Raw genomic sequence first — 21512 nt, 5'->3', positions numbered from 1 at the left:
ACTTGCAGTTTTAGAAATTTAGAGAAACTAGAGGATTCTTTAGTGTAACAATTTACCTTTAGGTTATTAAATATGAAATGTCCAATTTCCTTAATTACTAAGCTTGACATTTGGTATCTTTGACATTTTACTTTGACACTTCTTGTTTTATTTTCATTGAGAAGGTACATCCTCAGTCTTTCAAGTGTGTAGTTTGGCTTGTGATTATCTTTCAAAAATTTTTTAGAGCAATTTTTGTGAAACCATGGATAAATCAAAAATTCATGTTATTTTCCAATATGAATTCTATCCTGGAACCAATGTAGCATAGACAGCTTGAAATATTTGGAAAGGATGTGACTAATGAATGCACAGTATGGCAACAGTTTGAGAAGTTCCATTCTGGTGATTTTAATCTTGAAAATGAGCCACATGGGCGACCCAAAACCAAGGTGGGTAATGATGAGCTGAAAGCTGTTAGTGGAAGCGAATACATCTCAACCTATGTGTGAATTAGCAGTAAGGTTTAATGTTACTATTCCAACAATATTGGACCATTTCAAACAAATTGGCAAGGTAAAGAAGCTGGATAGATGGGTTCCACATGAATTAAATAAGCATCAGAAGAGAAATTGTCTCAAAGCTTGCCTTTCTTTGCTACCATGACATAAAGGAGAACCATTTCTACATCGTATTGTTACATGTGATGAAAAATGGATTTTTTTTGACAATTGCAAGCATTCAGCACAATGGTTGGATAAAGATGAAGTGCCAAAACACAGTCCAAAACTGAACATTCATCATAAAAAGCTAATGGTGTCTGTTTGGTGGTCCAGTGCTGGTATTATCCACTATAGCTTCATGAAACCTGGTCAACTGATTACAGCAGATGTCTGCTGTAACCAACTGGATGAAATGATGAGGATGCCTGCTATTAAGCAGCCAAGATTGGTCAAGAGATACAAGCCAATCCTCTTACAAGGCAATGGTTGATCACATGTCGCACAAACAATGCTGCTCAAACTACAGAGGCTGGACTTGGAAACTCTCTGTCATCTACCATATTCACCAGACCTTACACCAACTGACTACCACTTCTTTCAGGCTTTGGACCACTTCTTGCAAGGAAAAATACTCAATTCTTAACAAGCTGTAGAAAACACCTTTTGTGATTTCATTACGACTTGCTCTTCAGGCTTCTTCACTGCTGGCATAAACAAACTACATTAAGATGGCAAAATTGGGTAGATAATTTAGGCACATAGTTTAATTGCACTGCTTCTTGTCTGAAATATAATAAATTACATTTTTGATTCAAAATTGGACATTTCATATTTAATAACCTAATATTATACCTTTGACCTGAAGAAAATAAAACACTTTCAAAACATCATATTTTGTTAACAAAATGAAGAGGCAGAAGTGGCCAAAGGTGGCATTCTTAAACCATGGGTCTGGAGACCTTGGGTGTAATCCTTGTTTTGCCAGTAAACTAACCTTGGGAAAATTACTTGGCTCTCTGGGCTTCAATGTCTTCATCTTATCATGAGCTTATTAGCACCAAATGATCTATGGGAGGTTCTAAAACAGTAACCTCTTATCTAGATATGGCCAGCAGAAATATTTTGTTTAGACCAGGTTTTCAAACAAAACAAATTATTTAACTGAAATATTTTACATAAAAATCTGGATTTCTTTTTTTTTTTCTTGAAATACCCAAATCTGGCCTGACACAGGGCCCTAATTTCCACCTGGCAATATTCAGCTTGAGCTTCACAAGTGCCCTCTACAGATGCATGCTCCCTCTAATTCATTTCAGTCCTATTCTTCACTCGAGTATGCACACTCTCACCCAGCAAGTCCCTTCAAGTTCTAAGATCCTCTAACTCTTTAAGTTTATAATAATGCATTAACCTGCTAGCCCCTAGAACAGTATGCTTCTATTTAAAAAAAGGATTAAAACCAGAGAGGATAGTAAGAGAATAGTTATGCTCTGGTAGACAGATACATTCAAGCAAAATTGGAGTGGGAGATATGGCTCATTTGGGTGAACTTGGACTAACAGGGCAAACCATTAGATCTCTGGGGAATGTGGGCATAAGAAAAATAAGACACTCAGAATTTGGACAAGGAAGGGCAAAACAAATTTTTAAATGGACTTAAGGAAGGAAAGAGTAATTTTACTAAGTAACTATTTGATGCCAGGCATTGTCCTATTCTCTTCTTGTCATTATTATCTAATTCATTAGATCTCATAGCTTATGAGTTGCTAGGTATGCCCATTATAAGGATGAGAAAATTTAGGCTCAGAAAGATTCAGTAACTTGCCCACAGCCACACTGCTAGTAGCTGTCAGAGGCATTATTTGCACCTAACTCTAAAGCCATCATATGACCAGAAAAACTTTTACTTCCTAGCTTGCCCTATAGTCAACCAGAATGGAGAAACTTGGACGTGGGGGAGAATGAACATACCTTTTATTCATCTGCATGAAATGAGAAGGTTCTGCAGTTTCATTAAAGATGCCCTCTCTGACAAGTGTAAATATATAAAACTTGGAGCCTAAATCAATTACCAATTGAAATATCTTCCTGTAAATGATAGTAGTACCTTTATAATCAGCTACATCCTCATATTCAGCTAAATATTTTAAGGTCATTCATTTACTTCAAAAAGTTTAGATATTGCTATCTCCAAAAGGTGAGGGAAAGTCAACAAGATACACCTTAAGGTAATTTTAAGAACTAGGAAGAATTGAGGACTTACCACCAACTTACCTAAGTTTGATTTTATCCATTTCATGAATGTTCATATTAATGTCCATTCAATCAAATCCCATTTTCACTAAATTGACAATTATGACAAAATCTTTCTTAACGTATGCACTGGTGGAAACATTTGCACACAAAATAAAACTCTGAATACCCAGCTTTTCTGAATTTTTAAGAGTTCTGGGGCATAATATTATGTGCACCACAATTCCCTTGATCTTTTTTGAAAAAGAGGTACTCTAACCGCTTACATATAAGATCAAAAGGAGACAAATATTACCTAAGAATTAAAATTTAAATTTCTGAAGTGGGGTTGTGTTATTTAAAGGTTCACTGTATTCCATTCACCTTTATTGTCATGGTCATCATTAATTGCAATAGAATCTCAGAAAAGTAATCCAGCATCCAGTAGGCATTTATTCAGTCATGTAAATCTCGTAGCATATTATACTGTTTCAGTAGCCCACATGCTCATAAAATACTGGTTAAATTAGATAATAAGCTGTGCAAATACCTTACATGATTAATTCTTTTCTGGCTTTTAAATATGAGGAGTATGAGAAATATTTATTTATGTTATGATCCAAATTTAAATCTCCTTTGCTTTAAAAACAAGGCCAAATAGCAAAGCCTTCCCTACTGGTTGTGCTCTATAGTATAACATCTCTTGATTACTCTGACAGAGTTCCAGTCACAGGTTGTGAGTCAGAAAGAGGATTTTCAATGTCCAGCAGCTAAATGTGTCAGCCATGACATTTCTGAAAGTTCTATTTTTAAATACAGAGAGAAGAAAAAATCACTTCTTTGTATCTGTCCTTTGCAAAATTCTCAGTTTAACTCCAGCTTTAGATATGTACAATAGTGAATGCATTCTTAGTTAACATGACAAGCAACTGACATTTTTAAACTGGAATAATGCATGTAATGAAAAAATAATCTACACAAGTTTGTCCCTTCTGCATTCTTATTCCCTCTTTCAGTCACAAAGCCTGTTAAAATGCATTTGAAATAATACAAAATGCAATTCAAATGTCATTATTATCCTAATCCTTTTTTCCTTTCTATTATACAGCTTATCTAAAAATGTTGAAATGTAACTTGCTTGAGTTATAATATTATGTGAATTAAGAGTCAGTATTGTTTGGAAGCTCCTTTTAATTGGTCTACAGGGAGGTTTTCTGTATATATTAAAATGATTGCATGTCTAAATTATAATGAACTTACCTTTAAACTTCTTTTGTGCTTAAATAAATATTAGAGGCAAAACATTTTAATATTTCTTAGGATGGGCTTTATTGCTAAAATTATTGGTTTGGCAATCTTGGCATAAATGGAAATTTCTGACTGGCTGTCATATCAATGTCAGTAAAGCCCAGGAAGTGCATAGCTCTGGCTGTTTTCCTTATTTTTATTTATAAATTCTGTTTCATAACAGCAATAAGATGCTTCAGGCCTTGCAGTTCTGGGGGATTATTGCACTTGTCAGGTGGTAAAAATCACTGGCCCTTCTGCCTTGTGGCTGGGAACACCACTAGAGGCATGTAATCACTGAGAAATGCAATTCCTGAATAATGCTTTATTATGACATATCTAACTTCTAAAATAAATGATTTATTTTGAAGGCTGGAGGTGTCATAAGAGTATCCAACCAATAGCTAAAGAATGGAGAAGAAATCAAAATGTAGATTATAGGAGCAGAGAGAAATGCTCAAGCAGTGGTCATCTTATGAGTCCTTAAGAATATGAAATCTAGAATTAAGTATATTTCATATTAAATTGAGAAGCTAGGCTATGATTGGTCAACATGTATGTATAGTAATATAAATGATCTCATCATAATATCCTAAGTTTCATTGTTTTCTTTCTTACCAAATAAACATTGTGTTTATATACCAAAACATGCATGATATAGAAATGCATGCAAGTCACATATGGGAAAATAGAATTTCCTTACACTGAAGGGAAGACTACATGCTGTTTTCTTCTATTAAACACACACACAAACACACACCCCTATGTGATATATTTAGCACAGTATCTACTAAAATAAAAAAAATATTGGAAAATATACTCTTAAAAATTATAAGCAGCCTGATTTTTTAAGTAAATGGAGTTTAAAATTTAGGCTCAAAATATACAACAGCGAATAGAGATTTAAACTTACAGATTAAATTTCTATTTCTAAATAATTGTTTGGAAGTAAGTTTCTATTTCAATATCTTCACAATTGTTCTAAATAACAATGTAAACTGAAGGAGGTCAAATTATCCTTTCAGGGAAAGAATACCAAAGTTTTTCTTGGAAAGGGGCCAGTTTGAGGTAGGGGGTGTTTATGACCTAGGGAGTTACTGTAGCAATAGAAAAAGATTAATAATTTGCACATGTGAGATTCTTGGAAGGCAGGATACAGCTGTAAAGAATTAACCCCTCTTGAGAGATGTAAAAACAGGGAGCAGTTTAGAGGAGACCTGTTGGGAGGCTCTAAAACTATTCAGGTTACAGATGTCCTTAAAGAGAAAGTACATTTGGGAGCTGACAAGCTTTTGTCTTTGCTTATAAATGGGCAGATAACTTTCTAAATAAATTTTAAAGACAAAAGGACCCAATTGTGATCAATTAAAATGTAATATTGAAATGTTAAATAAGCACTATAATGAGTTGTTGAAAGACCTCAAGTACTGTACTACAATGCTTTGCCATAGGATTGCTTAGAATGGAGCCACTTTGTTAAAGGAAGGTGTAGACATCCTCCGGTGATGCCCAATGCCTCATTGTTCTTAAAAGTCATTTTACTGACTAACAGAAGACTCATTTTTCAGAATACACAGACCTAAATTAAAAAGGAAAAAATAAACCAATCAAAACACTTTGTAAATGGATAAACAAGAGGTCTAAATTCCATTTTGACTGAAATTTGTGATTGCTTTTTGCTTCGAGGGAGGGTAGGGTAGCTGTTATGCTTCGGGGAAAGAAACTCGATATAACAGTTTTTAAGGTTCTTAAGACACAAGTTTAAAGAATGAAGATATTACTGAAAACATTTTATGAAATCTCCTTGAAGTAAATCTCATTCATCATTCCAATTTCCTTTGAGCCTGAAGCAGAGAAGGGAAAAAAATACATACCTGACTTAATGTATAATTCAGTACCTTAGTGTTTCCATCAAAATAATAGGTCAGTGGTTCTCAAAGTCTGGTCTCAGTTTCCCAGGAGGGTTCTAAGGTTCTTGAGGTCAAACTTATTTTCATAATAATACTGAGACAGTGTTTGTTTTTTCTCTTTCATTCTCTCATGATTGTTCAGTGGACTTCCCAAAGAGGCTACATGACATGCAGTGACATCATCATTCTGGTGGCAAATGGAATGTGTACTTGTGCATTCTTGTGTTTTCTGGAATTTTCTAGATAAGCTCTTTGGAGCCATCATAATTTTTAATGATGTAAACTTAAAAAGTTTAAACTAGTGAAGTGAGGCCAAAAATTTTGAAAGGTATTAAAATATGGTCACCTGGCCACCTCACAATAACATCCTTACCTATGTCTTTGATGTTTTCAGAGCTTTCTGCATAGTGTTAAACACAATGCAGTTGATAATACCATGATTACAGAGTACATATCTTTTGCATGTGTGTTTCAAACTCTGCTCTTAGCAGAAGCTTTAAAATCAATGAAATAAAATCTTATGTGTCAGCAGCATATAAAATAGAGAAAAGTAGAGCTACTGATGGAGACCACAGGTGTGGAAGTGAGTGCAGCACCCCTAGCTGGACAGGCTTCTGAAGCCGGCAGGATGAAAGTGGGGGTGGCACATAGCGATGTAAGCCCCCCAGAGCTGGAGACAAACCAGGGCATCAGGCTGGCCTACGTCACTTGTTAGGACTGCTGCTTGTGGTCCTACTCAGCATCCCCTTCTTCAGCATTCCTGTTTTCTGGACCCTGACCAATGTCATCCATAACTCGGCAATATATGTCTTCCTACATGTGGTGAAAGGGGGATCTTTTGAGACCTCTGACCAAGGAAGGCTCAGCTACTGCCACACAGGGAGCAGATGGACCACAGCCTCCAGTTTCCCTCTTCCCACAAGCCCCTCAGTATCTCCCCTCTGGGCCAGCTCCTACATCAGGTATGATGCTGCTCACTTCCCCATCAACACGGCCTCATTGCTCAGCGTATTGCTGCCTTAGTTGCCCCAAATCCGTGGAGTTTGTGTCTTTGGCATCAACAAATACTGAGGAATGGGGCTGAGGACAGCTTCACAGACATCGGGAAGGCCTTAGAACAGGATCTATAACATCCTTCCCTTCTTCACACTGTATTCTATATCTTGAAAGTCTGAGAACTATATAACTTTTCCCAAGTTAGAAAAAATACAAACCCTTGGATCACAGGTGGGCTTCTGGGAACCCCCTTATTCTTCCACCTTACCGAAGGACAGCAGGAATGAATTTACTTTTCAAAAATTATTAATTTTGGCCATCCTTACAGCAAGAAGCCTGAAATTGGGTGATTTAACCCACAAGGTGAAAGTCGGAGAAAAATTCAGCACACACTGGAGAAATTCAGCATTTCCACTCTCTGAACCCTGTGCATCCCCTATAATTAGGGCTATGTGCTTTCTTGTTATGGCTTTTAACTAGTATATCAAGATTAAGAGGGGGCTCCCTCCTGAAATGGGTGAAGAAATCAGACTCAGTTTTTAAAGGAAGGTGGAAAGTGTCATCTGCTCAAAAAGCAAATGACAAGACAAAGGCATACAGACCCAAGGGGCACAACCCAGTTTCCCACACCACAAACAGATATATTGTCCAGCCCAGGTCCCAGCCGTAGGTTGTTTATTCTAGCCACCACCTATTTCTTTGGTCTTGTCAGAACACAAGATTCAGTACCTGGGTGCCAGGGGAGGGGAGAGAGTGGTTCAGGGGTTTCCTGTAAGTACTGAGTGAACGATTTAAACTTACAATTTTCTTTTTTACAAATATTTAAAAATAAATGAAGCAAACTCCAAAAAAAAAAAAAAAAAAAAAAAAAGTAGAGCTGTTGCCTTGGAGAGGGGGAAGCACAGATCTGGCTGGCTGGCCTCCTAACACTCCTCCTGAGTGTCTTTGACTTTTACTGAGACATTATGAAAACCACCATGTTATGATTTTCCATGTATATTTAATAACTGTGTGTATATTCTTCTATACATATGATTTGGTTTCAATAACAATCCTGTGAGGTATAAAATAAGGGACATATCGCACTACAATGGCAAAGAAATTGAGATGCTCAGAGATGTAAAATGAATTGTCCAAGGGGCCACACACTAGTAAGTGATGTGGCCCAGTTCTTCTGAATCCAAGTCCGGAGGCCTTTTCTCTACACCATTCTGGCTCTATTAGTCATTTTAAACTGCTCATAAACTGAAGCCTACTTTGTATAATGATTATATATTTACCTCTCTTTTTCCCTAAAAATGAAGAGATGAGAGAAGGCTGCATTTATTCATTCTGAGTTTTCCTCAAGAATTCTCTTCTAAAACCTTAAATTGACAAGCACCTCAGTGAAGTCAGGATTCACCAGGGAGCCTTCTTTTAACATTGCCCTCCCTCAACAGAAATAAGCAAACAAATTAATTAATTAATTAGCTACTTAATTAATAGGAGAGTGAGAATAGGAGGGGAGTAATCATGCAGTCAGGATATTCCCCCAGATGACAGTGATTTCTCCTCCCCTATTTGCCCAAACCCAGTCTACTCTTCGTTTAGTGGGCATATTGTAAGTGGAAAGAGAGAAGTATTAAGAATTTAAATTCTTCATGTATTATCCACAGGGGAATTATTATCTGGGGTTTTAAAAATAACAATTTATTTTTACTTAAGAGTATGCCTATTGCACACTTTTTACAGGTGAGTAAATAAAGGCAATGAAGTGAATAGCATTCTAGGGTCACAAAGGCAAGAAAACAGCCAGCCAATGATAACAATTTCCAAGTCAAAACTATATTATGTTTGATTTAACCACCATGCTGTATTTCCTGAATAGGCAGTTGTTAATAAACCTTCTTTCTCTTTTCCATAAATTCTTCTTCCTCAACCTCCAACATTGAAAACTCAACTTTTATCTGCAGCTCACTTATGTGTGTTTGGTGGGGGAATAGGACAGCAGTACAGCAATATGATCTTTCTGAGGAATAGGTCAGTCTCCTACTGAGTTGGAATTTGTAACCTTCTTGGGGTTGCCTGGCCCAGATATTTTGTGCTCAACTAAGACCTGATTGTGGTCATTATATTCAGACTTCAGTGAAACATCCACAAGCAGTTCTGATCTGTCTAACAGCTACATTAAAAGCTCCTGAATACCATTCCTATTAACAAATGTATTTCTAATAATTTCTCGTCCTTGAAAATAGTACCATGTACATATCCAGTAATGGAAACATTTGTCAAGCTGTGTTAGTTAATAGTAACTCTAATGTAAAGACTACAGAATGGTCAGGGAAAATTAACCTAATGATTTAACACGATCCTATGTTTAATTAACACAATAATGTTTTGCATACCAACTCATCCTATTGTCTAAAACAGCATTTTATCATACAAAATAGAATAATAAAAGTTGACATTTATAGGATACTTTTTATCACCATGGTGTTTTACACTATTTATCTAATGTACACAGGGCCTTTGCAAGGCAGATAAAATTTATTATCCCATTTTACAAATGAAGATAATAGACACAGTAGTTAAGTAATGTTCCTAGAGTTACATCCAAATCAGTAGTATTACTGAAAGTAGAGCAGAGAATTTTTATTTTCCAGTTAGGTTCTTAAGCTTCTTTGTTACTCTGAAATTATTTTACTACCAGAAATGTTTTCTCTTGCCCAAGGCATTGCTTACAAAATACCTACTACTTGCTAGGGACTTTTACACGTGGTATCTCCTTAAGTCACCACAAATTATCATGTTAAAAATGATTATAAGTAAGTCCACTGAAGTTCAGAGATGTTGAATAATCTGCCAGGCTTAAACATGACCCAATCAAAATCCTAGCCCTAAGTTCAAGAATCCTCCTTTCACTATCTGGTGTCAATTTCTTCTACTATATAACTAAAAAATAAAGCAAACATTTCTGTAAACAACCACATATAAGAATAACCATGGAGGCCAGTTCATCCCAAGACAACCTATTAATAACAATTTAAAAAAAGGAAACAAAAACAAATCAAAAACATAAAAATAAGTTACAGAAAAGAGAGAGAAAGAAAAAAGAAATTAAAAGCAATGCATTTCGAAGTGAGAATCAACATTTAGCAAGTAGATATTGATCTCTCATTATGTCAAACATTATGCTACATCTCTAGTCTCATGTAGCATACTTTCTAAGGTATTTTGATGTAGAAATAAGAATATATCAGCAAGGGAAAGAAAAGTAAACACAAATACGTACACCCAGAGTAGGAAAAGAGCGCTAAGTGAGTCTAGCAAGAAAAGCTCTAACCTGTTGTGTAAAACACCATAAAAGTGATTCTCTAAATTATTTTGCAAGTCATGAAAAATGAAAACTTGTTCATTTTCATTCATGTAAATGAAGATTTACAGAAATGATTGTTTTATCTGTCTCTTCAATTTAGAAAAGCATTTAAACAAATAGGAACAGAGCCAACAGTGCTCATTATCTTAGAAAATGACCCGCAGTTTTCATTCCATTCTCTGATTGGTTCCTCTCTGGACAGGAAGTCCCACCCCTTACCGGAAAAGATGGCACTACACTCAGATGGAGCCAGGAGCCTGTGAGGTACGGGAATTGTGGGTATAAATAACCTTTTGTTAGGTTTATCAGCTTTTTTATTTTTCAAATAACTAGTCTGGTTATGGCAACCCCTCTACTACCCTGAGGGTATGAAAGGAGCATTTTTCAGATGTTTAGGGGAAGAAAAATCACTGGCCTACTTTCATTAGGCCCGTTGCTGTGGTGCGTGTCTTGCCATAGAGCAGGTTCTTGGAGAGCGTGGAAGGAGCAGCATTTGGGGGCAGAACATTATTGTGACTAGATGGGTCAAATGTGTCTGTTAACTTGCTGATGTGACAGGACGGTGTGGAAGCTATTTGTTTTATATGAAATTAAAGCACTTCAGCCAGATTTTAGCTGACTTCTGCTGGTAACCGGACTTGGCTGAAGTAGTCCCAAAGTAAACACATTAGCGTTACTAAAAAAGAAAGCCTCTGAAGCATTTACCTACAATACCCTCTTCAGTTAAGCACTTCCTGAGGAGGACCCAGCGGTCTGTTTATTTTTCCAACTAACAAAGGATGAGGGAATCTCTCTGACATTTTTGCTTGGGAAAATCTTTGGATACTTGAATACTTTTTTTTTTTTTTTTAATTGGGAGTTGGAGAGAGACTTAAGCTCAACTCAGTAACACACACCCCTTGTTCGCCTTACCGCTGTAATTACTGCTCAAGAGAGAGACTAAGTTGCTTACTCCTAGCTCCTAGGCCGCTTGGGGGTAGCTGTTGTTAGAGGCCCCTTGAGATAATGATTCTTCTGAGTCAGTCTGAAGAAACTGTCTGCAACAATGGAAATCCCCAGGGTGACACTCCCGAGGGGGCCTAGATTCAGCTGTCAGTCACCTTCAACCCAGAGCCATCAAATCCATTTACACAAAAGCTGGTTATCACAAACCTTTTGAAAAGCTAAGTACAAGGAGATTTACCCATCCTTGAATCTTCATTCTTTTTTCTTTGAGTCTCTCATTTCTCCCATTCTATCTTTCCTTTTTTTCCCTAACTACCTCTGGGAACTTCTGAGGTTTTTTCCCTTTCTTTTGTTCCAACCCTAGAGCTTACACTGTTGTTATAACCTTACAGCTTGAGCCTAAGCTTGAATATCACTCTCAAGATATACAGATGTAAATGCCTGATATTCTTATATGAACAATTTTAATTCTAATAAATATTTTTGTTTCCAAAAAGATAAGATTTTCTGGGTGTTGGGCAAGGATTATTTTATGTGATAATGTTGATAAACTGAAATTGTGTGGTATTTAAAGTATTTCATTATGCATACATTTATCTATGCATATACATTCGTATATATCTTCATGTCATATAGATATATTTTTCTTTTTAAAAAAATTTTTACACTAATAATGGGACTATAAAAGGCTGGGTCAGTTTGCAACTGAAATGAGCCTCAACAACTTATACAAATGTGAAAAATTATTTTCTTGTCTAAATATTACTGCATTTCAAATATAACAATGTCTTCTGTGAATTCTGGGAATTTTTTGTAATTTTAAGCAACTGGTTTTCTTTCACTAGCAAAAGGAGAAATTCTGGTTGTGCTATAAAATTCTGGTTTTCTGTATGTAATAGCATTATTATAAAATATTGAATTTAACAAATTGATAACCAGCTTTAATTAGTGAAAAAATGTAAATAAATATTACATTAGAATGTAAGTTTATTTCATTGGTGTGCGTATGATTCCTAAAATTAGACTGAGGAAGTATTGCCTAGTAAAATGCCTTGAGGGAGTATTTTTAATTATATTAATAATTAGTCTGTCAATTGTAAGAAATTTTAGTGTCATAATTAGGAATCAATGGCGGCAGCAGCAGATTCCTAAGTTTGGTAGAACAATAATATGAGCCCTGGTATGAAGAACAGGCTAGGGGGAAAGAAATCTTACAAACCAAAATTACTTTGTGAAGAAGAAGATTGTTGGCACACAGACCATGTCACTAAGGCCAGTACTAACTTTGCCAGTTGCATATTATATAGCCCCAGTTAGTTCAGACTTTTCAACCCTTACATGGCCCCAGGTCCCTCTCTAGTTAGTACCAAAGGACTACCCAAAATTCCACTGAAAATTAATTGGGTATTTCATTTGTCCATTTGACATTATTTCTTCAGCGTTTACTGCTACTTGCCAGATATAACAGTAAAAAGATGTTAAGTAACTTACCATGTGGTAGAAAAAATCAAAACCAAGTAGATATTTGAGGATGCTCAGAAATAGTGTTGCCAAGTAATTTTAAATATCCTGAAATCTTATTTATAAATTAATTTGCCCGTTCAGACTATGTAATAGTATCCACTGTTAATATGTCCCAAGAACGTTGTTTGGATTTAAGGGTATAAAAATCAACAAGATAGGGACTGTGTCCCAAGGTAGTTCATGGTCTGCTTCACTTAATACAGGGCACTGTTACCTCTTTTGGACTATTATACAGCCTAGACCTGCATGGTTTAGTTCCATCCCATCTCCTCTGCCTCTTTTCCAAATACTGTATTCCCCTCACACTACGCTACACTCCAAACACAAGAGTTTTTGGATTTTCTTATTTGCTTTCAGTTGTTGGAACATGTCATCTCTTTTTCACCTCAGGGCCTTCGGGATGTTTCTGGTCCAAGTTTATAAAGGTTTATTGTATGGTTCACTTTAAGAAAAGTAGAGGTACGATACTAGCTTTTATAGCTGAATATTAGTTCTAGTAGAAAATTTAGATCACTTAATCCACTGTACTCTAATAACATCATACAAAATGCACGAAATAAACTTTTTGTGCTGTCACTCTTCTGTGTAATAGTTTTATTAGGTGGTTTTTTGTTGTTTTTTTTTTTCTATGCCATTATTACCATTACCACAAAAATGTATTAAATATATCTCATTACAGATTATATCATTTGTTCATTTCCTGAGGCTGCCATGACAAATTACCACAAATTGGATGGCCTAAAACAACCAAAATTTGTTCTGAAGGCCAGAATCCTAAAATCAAGATGTCAGCCATCCTCCTCCAGGGGCTCTGGGAAAGAATCCCCCCACCTGGCTTTTTGTGGCTGCCTGCAATCCTTGGTGTTTCTTGGCTTGTAGCCACATCACTCCAGTTTCTGCCTCTGTCTTCACAGTGCCCTCCCCTGTTTTGTTTTGTGTCTCTCCTCTGAGTATCTCTTATAAGGACACTTGTCATTTGATTAAGGGCCCACCCAGGTGATCTAGGATGATTTCCTCATGTCAAGATCTTTCACTTAACTGCATTTGCACAGACTCTTTTCCCATATGACGTAACATCCATAGTTTCTAGGAATTTAATGTGGACATATCTTTGGATGGAGGGTCACTATTCAACCCACTACATATAGAAATTTATTAATTTGATAATATTTTATAATTGTTTATAATATGTTTATAATATTTTGGTTTTTCTATTGAATGTTTTGTTTTCATTTCAAAAACAAATTCGTGATACCTTTAATATAGCTTGAATGACAAATGATGTGTATATTTAACATTAAACCTGAAAAATATATATTTAATATATCAGATCTTATGATTAAGACATCCCATAAAATTTTGATGACCTGGTTCCAGGACTAGAAGAATTTTACTGAGGAAATATTTGGCTCACATATTGGGTGTAGGTAATCATATGTCTTTTGTCTGTAATGAAGTCTCATTTTCGTGATCTAATAGATTGAAGTATTGACTATCGAAATCAACCATATCATGTTACAATCATTTGTTTGAAGTACACTGACAAGAAATTAATTCTTTAATGGGGAAAATACACTGGAGAAACATGAAAATTTCAGTTAATAACAATTGGGGAAATGTAGGAAATTCAGCATCCAAGATTGTCTTCTTTGTGTATTTTTTTTTCCTTATACCTAGGAAAGAGTCTTGCATATAAAAGATTAGGAAGACAAATGTGTTCTTCCTTGTTCACACACACAGTAATCATTGATAGAAATAGAGCCTAGTGTTTGTTAGCTGAAATATTGGCAGATTACAACTGAGCTGATTACTTCCAAAGGTGGTTACATTTTTCTCTTTTCTTTCGCCCTTTCTCTTTCCCTCTCTCTCTTTTTTTTTTTTCTCCAGAAGGTGGGAATCACATTTAGCCAAAGTTATCTTTAAGAAATGAAAGTAAACTTTAATTTAGAAATTAGAGTAAGGAGAAAAACTTTAGGGAAGGAAACAATGGTTTCGAAAATGATATTCAGAGAAAAGGAAAATAACATTGGAAACAAAAATGTAATGGATTTCAGAACAGCTCTATTATGCATGAAAAAAATGTGTAAAAGTACAGAATAAAATAGTACTGTACTTAAACAGAAAAAAAATCACAATCTAGTGCATTGTTTCATTTGACTGGAAATTAAAGGACAATTTCTATTTCTAACTCACATCTAGGAAGTTATGATCATCCCAACATTAAATATTACATCAAAACCATAGCAGCCCACAACTTACCCACCTTTTCACGGATTAGCTAGGAGCTGTTTGAGCTACTCAGACAATTTCTGTGTCTCAGATTTTCTGTTTTAACAATGGAAGAATATCTGTCACCCATGATTTTTATGTTGATAATTAGTGGGGAAAAAGTGACTGATTACCCATTTGGTAGCCAACGAGGCAGTTACAGAGGAATATTAACTATATCTATATCATAACAAATCAGACATAAGATTCCTGAAATAGTTTCTCCATCCCTGATCTCCAACCCTCCAATGTGTGAGTTATTAATTTACTAGCAAAGAATAATCAAGTCACAGCAGAACAACATAGGGACATTTGGGAAATAAGTTAGTTAAGAAAGATTTTTTTTATTTAACAAGGATTGATCAATATAGATTATTCCTAAAGGGATGAATAGGTGATAGAGAAAGGAGAAATAGAAAATAGAAGAGTACAATAATCCCCCCTTATCTGCTCTTTTGCTCTCCACAGTTTCAGTTACCCGTGGTCAAATGTGGCCAGAAAATATTAAGTGGAAAATTCCAGAAATAAACAGTTCATAAGTTTTAAATTGCAGGACATTCTGAGTAGCTTGATGAACTCTCCTGCCATCCCCCTTTGTCCTGCCTGGGACATCCAGTGTATCCATACTGTGTACGCTACCTACCTATTAGTCACTTAGTAGCTATCTAGGTTATGAGATTGACTGTCCTGGCATCCTGGTGCTTGTGTTCAAGGAACCTTTATTTTACTTAATAATGGGCCCGAAGCATAAAGGTAGTGATGCTGGCATATTGTTATAATTATTCTATTTTATGATTAGTTATTGCTGTTAATCTCTTACTATGCCTAATTTGTAAATTAAACTTTATTTTATCTATGTATGTGTAGGAAAAAACTGTCATGTATATGGTTCGGTACTATCCTCGGTTATAGGCTTCCACTGGTAGTCTTGGAACACGCCTCCCAGATAAGTAGGGAATACTGTATGTACAGTCATGCGTCACTTAATAACAAGGATATATTCTGTGAAATGCATTGTTTGGCAATTTCTTCATTGTGCAAACATCCTAGAGTGTACTTAAACAAACCTAGATGGTGTAGCCTACTACACACCCAAGCTATATGATACAGTCTATTTCTCCTAGGCTACAAATCTGTACAGGATGTTATTGTACTGACTATTGTAGGAAATTATAACAATGATACATATTTGTGTTCATACACATATCTAAACATAGAAAAGGTACAATAAAAATATGGTATTATACTGTTATGGGACCACCATCATGTATTTAATCTGTGCTTGAAGGAAATGTCTTCATGAGGCCCATTACTGTATATGAGAGAGAGAGAGAGAAGAGTGTGTGTGTGTGTGTGTGTGTGTTTATGTGAGAAACCTTGGCACCAGCAAGAGTGAGTGAAAACACAGGGATATGTTGGAATCTATTTTGCAGCCTTAGCTATAGTGTCTCAATCTAGTCTTTATAACTATTTCCAACTATCTCCTTTTTTCCTCACACACCAGCAACAGGATTTACTCAATGTCATTTCCAGAAGTAACACCTCAAGAAACACTTTCAGAAACAGTTTCTCAATTCCAGGATACTGATACTTTTAGCAGCCAAAAAAGAATTTCTGAAATCATTTTAAAGACTAAGGTCTCTGAAAATAGCAACAGCCCAGTTTTTCAAAAAAGAATTGTGCACAATGTACACACATTAATGTGGATGAAGAAAATTAAAAAATTAGTAAAATGAAGCATAGAGGCCAGAAAGCATCAGTGTTTTATCATTTACCTTTTAATACACCAGATTTTGTCCAAAAGTCTTGATTCTCTTTCAGATATTCTTGGAACAATCATGCTGTGCTGAGATTCTTTTGCAGGTGGCAAGGTTTTTTTGTAGGAAAGCTGGGATAAAGGTTTTATTTGACAAAAATTGTACTTTATTTATTTGGCCAGTGAAGTTTACTTCCTCTGCAGTTTGCATTTGCCTTTTAAAGTATTTGTTCCTAGGTTCTTAAAAATCCAGAAAGAAAAATTAGCACCTTGTAGAGTTTTTTTAGTTATATAGTTTATGTGGATTTTGGGGGTAGTACTTTTTCCATTTTAAAAGAATCAAATACATTACAAATGATTTTTACAAATGAAGGAATATGCTTTTCATGAATGTATCAATATATTATTGCCTTTATTCCCTCTTTTCCAAGGAGAGATGTGTATAATGTAGAGTTTAACCATCAAGACCATCATTATGGACCATAAGTATGGAAAAATCCCGAAAAATATGTTACTGTTGAAAATAAAACTCAGGTTTGGGATCTTAACCATTTAAAACCTTGGAATCTCATAAATTAAGCATCATTGAGCCTGGTCCCATCTCTCATAACAGCTCTCCAGAGAAAATCTCAAAGCCAGGACACTCTAAGATGAGCTGTGGATGATTCAGTAGGTGGCACAATTTTCACTGAGTCAGTACTGAACTGATGCCCCAGCATGGTATGAGGGGGCACTGCACTGCTGGAGGTGTCGTCTAATGGATGAGGGTAAAACCAAGGTCCTGACCACCAGCAGTTATTAAAAATCCCATGGCACTTTTCAAAAGAGTAAAGATGATGTTAAACCCTGTGTCCTGGCTAATTTCCAAATTGGGCAATTATATTCTGCCTACTTAAAATTTCTCTGTAATTTTAGTTGGATAATATATTCTTCATCTTCTGCCCTACGCTTTTGCTGTTTCCAGCTTAGAGGTGGATGCATTTCTGTGGTGAGGGAAGTGATGCTTTTTTGAAAAATGTCTTGCAAGGTCTGGGATCAGGGGATGAAAGGTACAGCATCCATCTATCAGAACAGGTGCCATATTAGTTTGTTTCTCCTGTGATTAGGCTGACTATAAGAAAATTGCCAAATAAGTGTCTTTAAAAATAGCCTCGTCAGGTAGTCAGAGGTGCTACGCTTGCAAAGGTTTCCAAGATGGATATTTTAATTCTATTAAGTTCTGACTAAGAAATGAGGCTTCTCTTAAAGTGAATATATTATGTAAATATTAACAATTTAAGCATAAAATTATAGATATTTAATAGGAATAATTAAATTTTCCAACATTGGCCTAGCAAGGCCTATCACATTCACTCTAAAACATTAGTCACCATATCGTTTTTGCTTATAACATATTAGAATTTTTCCAAATCAATAATTGTTAAGAGAAAAGATCCCATTGGGAAATGAATGGAAAGCATTTAATAATAATAATAATAATAAAATAATCCTTGGTTAACATGCTCTGAATTTAGGAAAAGCCTCTAGAAAACTAGGAAAAAACTAATAGTGGGGTGTGTAAGGGCAGCCCCGTTCTTCCTGCATATGCTTCCAGCTTTATACAATGCTCTGGGAAAAACCTCATAGAGACAGGGGTTAGAAGGAGTTTGGTGTCATAAATGGTCACAGCACTGGGAGACAGTACTAAATACTATGGTAAATAAACATGGCAAGTCTGTTTGCAGAAATGTTATAACTGCTGAATAAAGAAATCACTTGAAAAGGAAATACTATCTTTAGAATTTGGACTTGCCTTTAGCAGAAAATATGATGTTTTTAGCCCAGCTTTGACAACGACAACAGACTTTACAGAGTAACAGTAAGAGTTCACTTTGTAATAGAAAAAGTAGTCGCTCTGATCACTTTGTCTTTTTAGTATGCAGCCCAGAGGATTCAGAAAAAGATTACATTTACCATAATTAACATATATGTAAATGGAGATCATGGCTATGAATGATAAATTTTCATAGCAATTTAAACCTTGTACAAATTAATCAACCATACAGACACTTGATTAATGAAAAGCAATGTCACTTTAAAATGCAACATGTTAATATATATTACTGTTATCACAGATCAAAGAATCTTTAAATGTAAACCAATTAGACTAAAGTTCAATCTACATTTTTTTAAATAAATGTAATTCTCATGTAATTATGATGGCAATTTGAAAAAATGTTATTCTGCTTCATATTTATTTACACATTTTAGTGAAAAGTCCTACAGATGAATTTTGGCTGTTTCTTCATAGTGATTGGATTCCCAAAATATAGCATTACAGTATCATCAAAGGATAAGATGAATGCACAAAAGCGATTACAAATTAGTTACAAAATATTTATTCATATGTCACATTAAATTTTTTCTAGTTCCCCATTTTTGTTCTCACTGAAAGAGTTATGTTAAACAGATTAAGTACTAAATGACTGATATTTATCCAGGGTAAAGTTTGAGATGAAATTTATCATGTCACTTTACTAAGCACCATTTTTCTTGATCTTTGAGGAATAGAAAGTGAAAACTGTTTGGTAGACTTCACTTCATTAAGAATAATTTTTATTTTCATTATGAAAATGAATGCATAATTTCCAGAAAAAAATCTTTTTTAGAAAATAAGTAAAATTTAAAGTTAATACATAGGTATGTGTTCAAAATTTCAGGTCTGAAATATAAAGTTTCTCTATAATATACTTGTTTTTGCAAATAGAAGTTAAGCATAAAAACAAATATACTACTTCACAAAGTCAATGTAAATAGACTTTACAAGGGAAACTCTGCAATGGGTTATTGATTTTCATCAATAAATCGGAAGTCTAGGCAGTTGCCAAATTTTACCGCTTAAACTCATATACTGTATAAGGCACTGTTGATAAAGGGTTAATAAAAGTGCAACTCAAGAAAACCTACAGGCTGTACTAGATAGGAAGATGAAATAAATGAGACACTGAAGTCTACACTAAACTCCTAGTGGTGAACTGTAGTCAATGTGGCTAATAATTATTGAGCATTGTCTATGTGTCATACACCATGGGAACTTGGCACTTTAAAAATATAATATATATATTTATGATTTAATTATTAAATCTTTTAATCTTGTTAATACTTCTGTGAAGTAGAATTATTAATTTACCCAGATGATAAATAATAAAACTAGAATTTGGATCTTAGACCTTTTGATTTCAAATCTTTTGTTCTTAAATATTATGCCATAGTGCCTCCTCATGACTGTGTAACATTGTTTATAGTCATCATTGTATCTAGCCTCGTAAGCAGTCCCATTAGAGCTATAATGTTGTTGATATTGGTGTAGAACCACACTTTGAGAACCACTGTTAATGCTCTACAAATTCTGTAAAACATTTAAATAGCACTGCAGTATCTCAAACAAGGTCCAACTCAGTTAGTCTACTGGAATTGGAATAAACTTGCCTAGAATCTGCCTCTCTGAGAGTAGATAGGTAAGGAAAATAGATAAATAAATAGATAGGCAAAATACTTGGCCAGCACCTGCACAAAGTGCTACAGATCCAACAGTGCACAAAGTTCATATCCCCAAGGAGTGCAGTGAGGCAGGCAGAAAAGTAAACAGCCAGTTACAATACACTGGGATAAGTACTGCCATAAGAGGTAATTTATAATGCTGTGGGAGTGTGTAAGAGGACCCGCAAGGATGAAGAAAATGCAGCTTTCTAGTGTGGTATATCTTGGAATGCTAGGAAAGTATACTTCAGTGGTACAGTCATTCAAAGGGTGGCTTTAAGAAAAAAACCTCAGGCAAGCCAAGAATTGCAAGGACTAGACACTACTCAGTATGAGATTATGCAGTCTTTTAATGAATATTATTAAAAAGTTACTGATCATTGTGTTAGTTCATATAACAGAAAACCGACTGGGTGTGGTGGCTCTCATCTTTAATCCGAGCACTCTGGGAAGCCAAAGGTGGGAAGATTGCTTGGGGTCAGGAATTTGAGACCAGCCTGAGCAAGAGCGAGAGCCCGCTCTACTGAAAATAGAACAATTAGCTGGGCATGGTGGTGTATGCTTGTAGTCCCAGCTACTTGGGAGGCTGAGGCAGGAGGATTGCTTGAGCCCAGAAGTTTGAGGTTGCTGTGAGCTAGGCTGATGCCACTGCACTCTACCCGAGGCAACAGAGTGAGACTCTGTCTCAAAAACAAACAAAAAAAGATCACAGAAAACCTCTAAATAATGGTAGTTTAAACAAGTTGATTTCTCTCTTACATCTATTAATTCAAGATTAAAGATGTCCAATGCTGCTGCTGCAGCTCCATAAAGTCATAAAGGATTCAGGCTCTCTTCCTTCCAGCTTTAGGACTTCACCACCTGTAAACAATGTGGTCCTCTTTCTCACGGTCCAAGGTAGTTATTAGAACCTAGCTTTCACATCCACCATGCCCAGGCAAGAGGATGAAAGAAGAAAGGGAAAAAAGCTCAACTCCCTTTCTCCTTTTGTTTTTAAGGAGACCCTCCTGATGTATCACTGAACACTTTCCCGTTGCTCACAGGCCAGAGCTAAATCAAACGACCATAAAGTCAGCTACAAATGAGGCTGAGAAATGTAGTCATTTAAATGGGTGACCAATGTTCTCACCTAAAACATGGGGTCCTGTTAATATAGAAGAAAGGGAGAGTAGACATTAGAAAGAAACTTTCATAGTCATGAATTACTTTTCTTAGCTCACAGAGGTGGTAATTACTTA

At 35.5% G+C, this 21512-nt stretch overlaps 1 pseudogene; it reads left to right on the top strand.

Moving 5' to 3' along the window:
- Positions 1-6539: 6539 nt before the first annotated feature.
- Positions 6540-6982, top strand: LOC123643646 (annotated as a pseudogene).
- The last annotated feature ends 14530 nt before the right edge of the window (positions 6983-21512 follow it).

The sequence above is a fragment of the Lemur catta genome, chromosome 8 (genome assembly GCF_020740605.2).
Source record: "Lemur catta isolate mLemCat1 chromosome 8, mLemCat1.pri, whole genome shotgun sequence".
NCBI classification, from domain to species: Eukaryota; Metazoa; Chordata; class Mammalia; order Primates; family Lemuridae; genus Lemur; species Lemur catta.
The sequence above is the reverse complement of the archived record's forward strand: the minus strand, read 5'-3'. Positions and strand labels throughout refer to the sequence as shown.